Genomic DNA, 8,179 nt, shown 5'->3' on the forward strand with positions numbered 1-8,179 from the left:
CTAGGAAACCATCTTTTGTGTTCAATTTCTAAGCATTGCAAACTGTTACCAATTAAGTAAAATCTTTCATTTCAAATAAATAAAACCTAACACATGCTCATGATCTTGTGATTTAAGCAAACTGTAAAATGTTTCATTTCAAATAAATAAAACAGTATTATGAAATCATAAAATAGAATTTGGAAGATATAACCATCAAATATTCACATTATATTTGCATTTCAACCTCTACATTTCAAACATATTCAATATCAACAGAAAAGGAAAACAACTCTCGGTTGCTTCTAAACAAACATTGCTGACTTTAATGGCCTTATTCTGTAATTACAACAGAAAACATGACTTTGAAGGGTAAATACTACTATAATTGTAGCTTTTGACATACAAAGTTAAGAACAACTAGCTGCTGCTATCAACTTAGGCATCCATGTTTCATTGTCCTTCAATGAAAGGGATTAGAGACAAATAAACAATTATGGGGTTTGAATTTTAATCAATAATTACATCACCATCATTTAACTCGTAGCTTTTCTCATCACCTTCTCCCCACTTCAAAATGATTGTCCAAACACAATCCATAACACAATCCACTTCAAAATTTTGAAGCGTGTATAATGTAAACGAACCGAACAGAAAAACCTTTTTGGACATACACAATCCATAACATTTTCCAGCTATGAAACAGGATTGAAGGTATTCAATCATAAATTATTTTATTTCATCAAAAGCATTTCCCTATTTTAAGCATTAATTTTAATTTTATTACGTATGTAAAAATTACATATTTAAAATATATGTCAGACCACATAAACAATTAGATTTAAGACCCAGAAAACATCTAACATACCGAATAATGCAAGAAATAGAAAACGAACTTACCTTAACTGCAATGAACAGTAGACGACTTCACTCGTAGAAAATAAGAGCAACAATTGGAATGCCCAAGTTGAATGGCCTATAGATAGCAACACAAGCAACACAGAATTTAAAGTGAAAGGAAAAACAAAGCGAGCATTAGAGAAAGAAAAAATCAAACAGAAAAATGAATAGCCATATACGTATTCAACGAAGAAATTAAGGATTTGGAAAGATTTTTACCAGTCAGCCCAGACGAGAAGCAATATTCGATCGAAAAGAGGGGAAATCATCGTTGAAGGGGTGAATGGTCTATGGAATTTAAAGAGAAAGGAAAAACAAAGCGGGCATTACAGAAAGAAAAAATCAAACATAAAAATGAACAGCCATATACGGAGTCAACGGAGAAATTAGGGATTTGGAAAGTTTTTTACCAATCAGCCTAGACGAGAAGCGATATTCGACCGAGAAGAGGGGAAATCATCGTTGAAAAGGTGAAAGGTCTAGGGATTTGCAGGAGAGAAGAAAGATGGAGGGAGAGTTGGGGTGGGGGAGTATTAGAATTGTAACAACAAACACTATTAAGTAAAACAACGACGTTTAAATTCCAATTTTTGTGGCGCTAATAAAAAAACGCCACTAATTGCATAACATTTGCGGCATTTAACAAAAAACGCCAGAAAAACCCTAAATTCCTAAAGATAAACTGCGCCGTTTTGAACGAATTTAATAGTTACCAGTGGCGTTTTTGGTAAAAATGCCGCTATTGCCTACATACTGTGGCGCTTTATATAAAAACGCCACTAACCTTCCCATCTTTTTACAATTTTATATTTAATTTTTACATAATTCATATCAATTTTAAATACCTAATTTTTGTAGATTTAAGTAATATAAATTTTAATATAATAAAATTAATATTATGTTTTGATCAATTATATAATAAATTATTTAATATGTAAATTAAAAAACACTAATTATTCTAAACACTAAACTCTCAATACCTTTAACCAAAAAACCTTAAACCACTTACTCTGAAACCCTAAACCCTTTAACACTTAAACCCTAAACCTTAGCCCCAACCCCTAAACCCCAATCCCTAAACCCATAATCCCTAGTCCACAAACCTTAAAACCAGCCCTTATACCTTAACCCCTAAACATCTATCCCTTAATCTCCAACCTCTAAACCTTAAACTCAAACCATTAAACCAAGTACCCTTAACCCTTCACCCTTGTCCCCTAAACCCTATACCGTAAACATGAACTAACAACCCTAACACATCGAGACCCTTAACCTTAAACCCCAACACTTGAACCACAAATCATACACAAACCATAATCTTTAAACCTTAAACCCATAAACCCTAAACCTTAACTCATAAAACATAAACTATAAACCCTAAACCCCTAACCCTTAACCATTAACCCGTAACACCTATACATTAAACCCTAACCCTTAAACCATGGCCCATAAATCGTAATCCCTAAACCTCTAACTTGTATCTATTAGGAAACCCTAAATCATAAGACATAAACTATAAACCCTAAACCCCTAACCCTTAAAATCAAACCCTTAAACAATAAACCATTATCCCTACACCTCTAATGCCTCTAATGCTCAACAAAAAAAGAGGTTGTGTTTCTCAATTTTTGCGGCATTTCCAAATAAGCGCCGCTAATGTCCATATACCTCAACGGAAAATAACGTCATTTTGCTTAACTTTTTAGCAAAGCGAAGGAATAAAATGCTGACGTTTTAATCAACATCTATAGGTCAATCCGGAACGATGCGTTTTGGTCAAAACATTTGCGGCGTTTTCTTGTACACACCGCTAATGGCGCTATAGCTCAAGACGAAACGTTATGTTTCGGTTTAAAACGATGCGTTTTGGTTAAGATTTGTTTGCGGTGCTTTGTATAATGCGCCGCTAATGATGTACTTTAGCGGCGTTTTACTATAGCACCACTAATTCTAAAAATACCTCAACCAAAAATGATGCGTTTTGGTTATTATTTTTTGCGGCACTTTGTATAATGCGCCGCTAATGGTGTGCTTTAGCGGCATTTATCCTTAAGCGCCACTAAATCTAAAATACCTCAACCCAAAACGATGCATTTTGGTTAAGATTTTTTGCGGCGCTTTGAATAATGCGCCGCTAATGGTGTGCTTTAGTGGCATTTATCAGTAAGCGCCACTAATTCTAATATACCTCAACCCAAAACGATGCGTTTCGATTAAGATTTTTTGCGGCGCTTTGTATGATGCGCCGCTAATGGTGTGCTTTAGCGGCGTTTTTACTTAAGCACCACTAGTTCTAAAATACCTCAACCCAGAACGATGCGTTTTGGTTATGATTTTTTGCGACGCTTTGTATAATGCGCTGCTAATGGTGTGCTTTAGCGGCATTTATCCATAAGCGCCACTAATTCTAATATACCTTAACCCAAAACGATGCATTTCGGTTAAGATTTCTGAAATCATATAACATTCCCGCAGAAGGGCACCGGCATTATCTAATAAAAATATTGGATAGCTAAACACTAATTGTGCTTTTACTTTTTGGGTTAATTTGGACTTCAGTCCTTAACAATTTATTGTATATACGATCAATCCCTTTTGGTAGTCATTTCTTGTGTAAAATATGACAAACCCGGAACCAAGTGGTTGGCAATGCATCCAGTCACTTCTCCCCTTCACCGATTTAGAAGTAAAAGATTATCCCACCAAGATTGCCCAACCAAAAAAAATCATCATTACTATAATTTGCTTGACCAAAAATAACACCAATTTATAATTTATGGAAGTACATTTAATTCAAATTAAGAGCTTTAATTTCAATAAAATTCTAACGACATTTTGGTTAGATGTAAATTTATATATCAAAAGGCTTAAGGAATAATTAGGTATTTGAGTTTGATATTTTTTTATGGTATAATAATTTCACCCTTCAATTTTATAAAAATATAAAGTTATTTTAATTTTTCATTTATTTTTTAACTATTGAATTTGTTCTTTTTATCAAATTAGTTCAAAACAGATAAAAAAGTTAACAACTGTTAACTTTGTTGATATGGCATCTACATGACAATTCATGTGTATGCCACATCAGCAATTAATTTTTTTAATTCAAAATTTTAATTAAAAATTTCAATAAATAGAAAATAATTAAAGTTATTTTTAAAATCTTGTAAAAAATTTAAATATTATATTTTTTTAAAATTGAAATATATTAAAAAGTATAATTTATTATTATTATTTTCATCTTTTTCAAATTTAGTTTTCTTCTAAATATCAAATAAAGATAAAGTATTAAAAATAATACTCATTTTAAAAATATATAAATTATAAATAAGATCAAGATCAATATAAGTTTGATATATTTTAAGACTTTAATATTTATTAAAAGTAATTTTCTTTTCATATAAATATATAGATTTTTTCCATGATTATTTTCTAAATCCTTACGGGGTTTTGAACTAGAGGTGGTCATGGGCCAAGTTCGGGTTAAGTCTAAACATAATATTAATATACTTTATGCTTGCCCAAGTCTGGCCTAACCCGAAATCTGGGTCTAAAATTTTGCCCAAACCCATTTATATTTGCAAAAGACTAACCAAGCCCATTTTAGCCCCGTCCATATTATTTTTAAATTTTTTTTAAAAATATTTATTTTATTTTATTTTTATATTAAATAATTTTAAACATTTTTTATTTGTTGAAATTTTTGTATAGTCATCTTAACATTATTTTAATGTTTACATTATAGTAATATTATATATATTTAGTACATGCTTATTTTTTAATGTGTTCTAAATTACATAATATATAAAATAACATAATATAAAGTATTATAAACTTAAAACGGGTCGGGTCAAGCTTGAGCCTTAAATGTTCAAACCCGAGCCTAACCCATATTTTAAACAAGCTTAATTTTTTTGTCCAAGCTCATTTTTCGAGCCTAACATTTTTGCTCAAACCCTCTCAAATGGGTCGGGTTAAGCTTGAGTCTTGAATGTTCAAACCCGAGCCTAACCCATATTTTAAACGAGCTTAATTTTTTTGTCCAAGCTCATTTTTTGAGGCTAATATTTTTACTCAAAGCTTCTCAAATTTTGAATAGGCCTTCGAATCAAAATGGATAACTCAATCCATAAACTTTTCTATTTTTAACCCACGTTGGAAGCAAAACTTTTTCCTATTCCTTCCCAAGTTCAAAACCAAACCCCAAAAAAATTCTCACTAGAAACACATAAACCAATGGCCCCATACAAATATACTTTCAAAAATTCCAATAACCAATTAAGCACCCAGGGATTGAATCCGCATTCCAACTACCTATTGTATTTAACCCCAGCCCTCCGCCTCCCCACAATTTATTAGAGCTATTTCGTCAAGAATTTTATAAACCTATGGCCTCCAGGGAAAGCAAAAGAAAGGGATAACCACCAAAAGGATTCAAGCTTGCTATCACCTTCACCTTTAATGCTACCTCAAAATTATTAATATTTTGTCTCAAGAAATTTATAAATTTTCATTTATATTTACTTAATTATATCTATTATGCGAAGTCTTAAACACAAGATGCAAAAATTTGGAGGAAGTTCTCTCTCTATATATTATGTTTAGATCAATTTTAATTTTAATTCATTATTAATTATGATTGATTTGATATCTTTTAGAGAATAGTGAAAGATCTTATCTCAACATTGATTTTGATTTTTTATCTTGGTTATATCGGTAAAATTTTAGATAAGAATTTTGACTTTTTTTTATGATTGTTATTATATGTTTTAAATTTGATCAATTTATTAAGTTTGCTTATTAAATATTGATGGGTTCATAGGGTTATTAATGAACCTTTGGAGTATATTAATTTCAAAAGATTTTCTAATGTCTTAAAATATTTGAAAACAAATCGTATGGTAATATTCTTTTTAATATTTTAAAAGCATGAGTTCTGATATAAATATATTAGTAAAATACTAATTTATATTTGAGTTCATATGGTAAATTTCGTTTGCATTATCTGAAAAAAAATTATTAATTTTTTTATTGATTGCTACCTCGAAGATATTGTGATATTGGTTCTCTTTAATAAAGAATATATTGGATCATTTAGAAGTTCATGCTACTAGATCGGTTGCATTCCTCAAAGTGAATGCAAGTATTAAAAATAATTTAAAGGATATAATCATTTACACGGTAAGTGACATAATAATAACCACTAGAAGTGGAAACATAGTAATAAGAGAGTAATGAGACTTCACAAGATAACCTTTTAAAGGGTATATATAACTTATCTTATCAATGTGATATGAAAGATCATTGGGCACATATCTGTCATATGCCCAAATATTTTGTTTCTGTTAATATTCTTTGAGGAAATGAAATTATTAAGTTTTAAAAGATATTCGTTGTAGTAGATTTCATATTGAGAATGTGAATGAGGAAAAAAAAATTATATTTGGTATGAATCACTCTTGCAATGAATATCTACCTATTTTGATTTTTGAAAAAGATAGAGAAAGATTCAATTATTAAATTATATTATGCATCGTCCTTGAATGTTTAAAGTTTTGATTGATTATCGAATTATTGGTTATTAAATATATTTAAAAAGTTAAAATTGATTAAAATTGTATGTAAAGAGTTGAATGAAGAAAATGTGATCATGTAGTATCCACTTGGATTGTGGGATAATTTAAAAGAAAGATATTCCTTAAGAATATGATAACTTTATGATTGAATAATTTCATAGGAATATGATAATTTTATGATTGAATGCACTTAAAGTTGCAAGATCTTCTATCTAAATCTCTTACGATCAGATGCACCTGAAGCTGCAAGATTTTAAAATTATGAGTGAGTATAACTCTGTAGTATTCAGGATAAGTTATCATTTCTCACTTAAATTATGTAAGAATATTACTAATGAGAACTTGTTAGAGAATTTTTTTTTCATGCTTCAACTATGTTCATGAGTAGTAATATCAGGACAAATAGATTTTAAGATATATTCTAAATGTTTATTTGTTATTAAATAAAATAACAAGCTATTAAATGAAAAACCATAAAGTCGTCGTATTAGATTTTCTCCATTCCCTAAAGTAAATGTAGTAATATATAAGGACGTTAGTTTTGACGTGGATGTAGTAAGTGACTATATAATAATCTTAAAAGGGATGGTCATAATAATTCTTCTCACCGCCATAAGAGAAGAAAAAAAAAGATAATAAATAAGAGAAGAGCAAGACTTCCCAAGAGAACTCTTTAAGGAGTGAAGATAACTTATGTTATCAATGTGGTATGAAATACTATTGATTGTGTACCTGTCTTACACCTAAACATTAAGTATGAATTGCATCTTTTTTGTGGACTGTGACACTTATTATTTAATTATTGGATTTCTTACTAGTTATAATTCTTTTTACTATTAGAAGTGAAGATGTAGAGATAAATAATAGAACAACAACAGTTTTTAATATAACCCTTCAAAGAAGAGAGACAATTTATAAAAAAAGTATTGGTTATATACCTGTTTTACACCTGAATATTTTATTTTTCAATTAATATTTCTTAAAAGAAAGGAAACATATGCCCCATGAACAATGCAATAATGCATACTATCCTTAGGGATAAGAAGTATTTTTGTTGTTTGGTTATGAACAAACTAATCTTTGGTGGTAAAAAATTAATTTAAGGCTCCATAAGAGCTAATATATTGTTAGCCTATGTAAAATTTGGTAATGGTAGATGTTTGTAACACCCTTCGCCCGACTCAGTCGCCAAATCTGAGCTACAGAATGCTACATTCATTGCTAGAATAACTACAGTCAAGTTTGCAGTAAATAATCATTCACACAAGCAATTAAGTGTCAAACACATTCAAATCATGTTAGGAAATTAATTCTAAGTCTTAATCGAGCTTACGAAAGCTCTTTTGTCAACCCCGACACGAAATAGGACCAAATTGTAAAGTTTTAAAAGTTTAGGATCGACGTCGTGACATCATCTCTTCCACATCGTGACGTTGCTAAAACAGTATGTCATATCGTGACCTTAGGCCACTTGATGTCGCGATGTGACTCACTATTGGCCGACATTGCGACGAGGTAGGTTGGTCGTTAGGACGTGGATTTTGTTTTTGGTAAAAAATGAACAGTTTAGTACCTATTTCAAAGTTTCCAACCAAACCTAACAACATATTCAAAAATATATATATCAATTTCAATTGAACCAAAACATACCAAAAGCATGACAAATAGTTGAAGCATCTATTTTCAAGTTCTTATCAAGTCAATCACTACTTATACACCATTTA

The 8,179-nt window shown here is 30.3% G+C and overlaps 1 long non-coding RNA gene across 1 annotated transcript; it reads right to left on the bottom strand.

Annotated features, from left to right (window-relative positions):
* Positions 1-266: 266 nt before the first annotated feature.
* On the bottom strand, positions 267-1,395 carry LOC121225417 (uncharacterized). Its single transcript, XR_005923294.1, has 3 exons — positions 1,290-1,395; positions 1,099-1,167; positions 267-955 (listed from the first exon to the last, which is right to left on the bottom strand). It is a non-coding gene; the product is annotated as an uncharacterized lncRNA (long non-coding RNA).
* Between the last annotated feature and the right edge of the window lie 6,784 nt (positions 1,396-8,179).

The sequence above is a fragment of the Gossypium hirsutum genome, chromosome D13, assembly GCF_007990345.1.
Source record: "Gossypium hirsutum isolate 1008001.06 chromosome D13, Gossypium_hirsutum_v2.1, whole genome shotgun sequence".
NCBI classification, from domain to species: domain Eukaryota; kingdom Viridiplantae; phylum Streptophyta; class Magnoliopsida; order Malvales; family Malvaceae; genus Gossypium; species Gossypium hirsutum.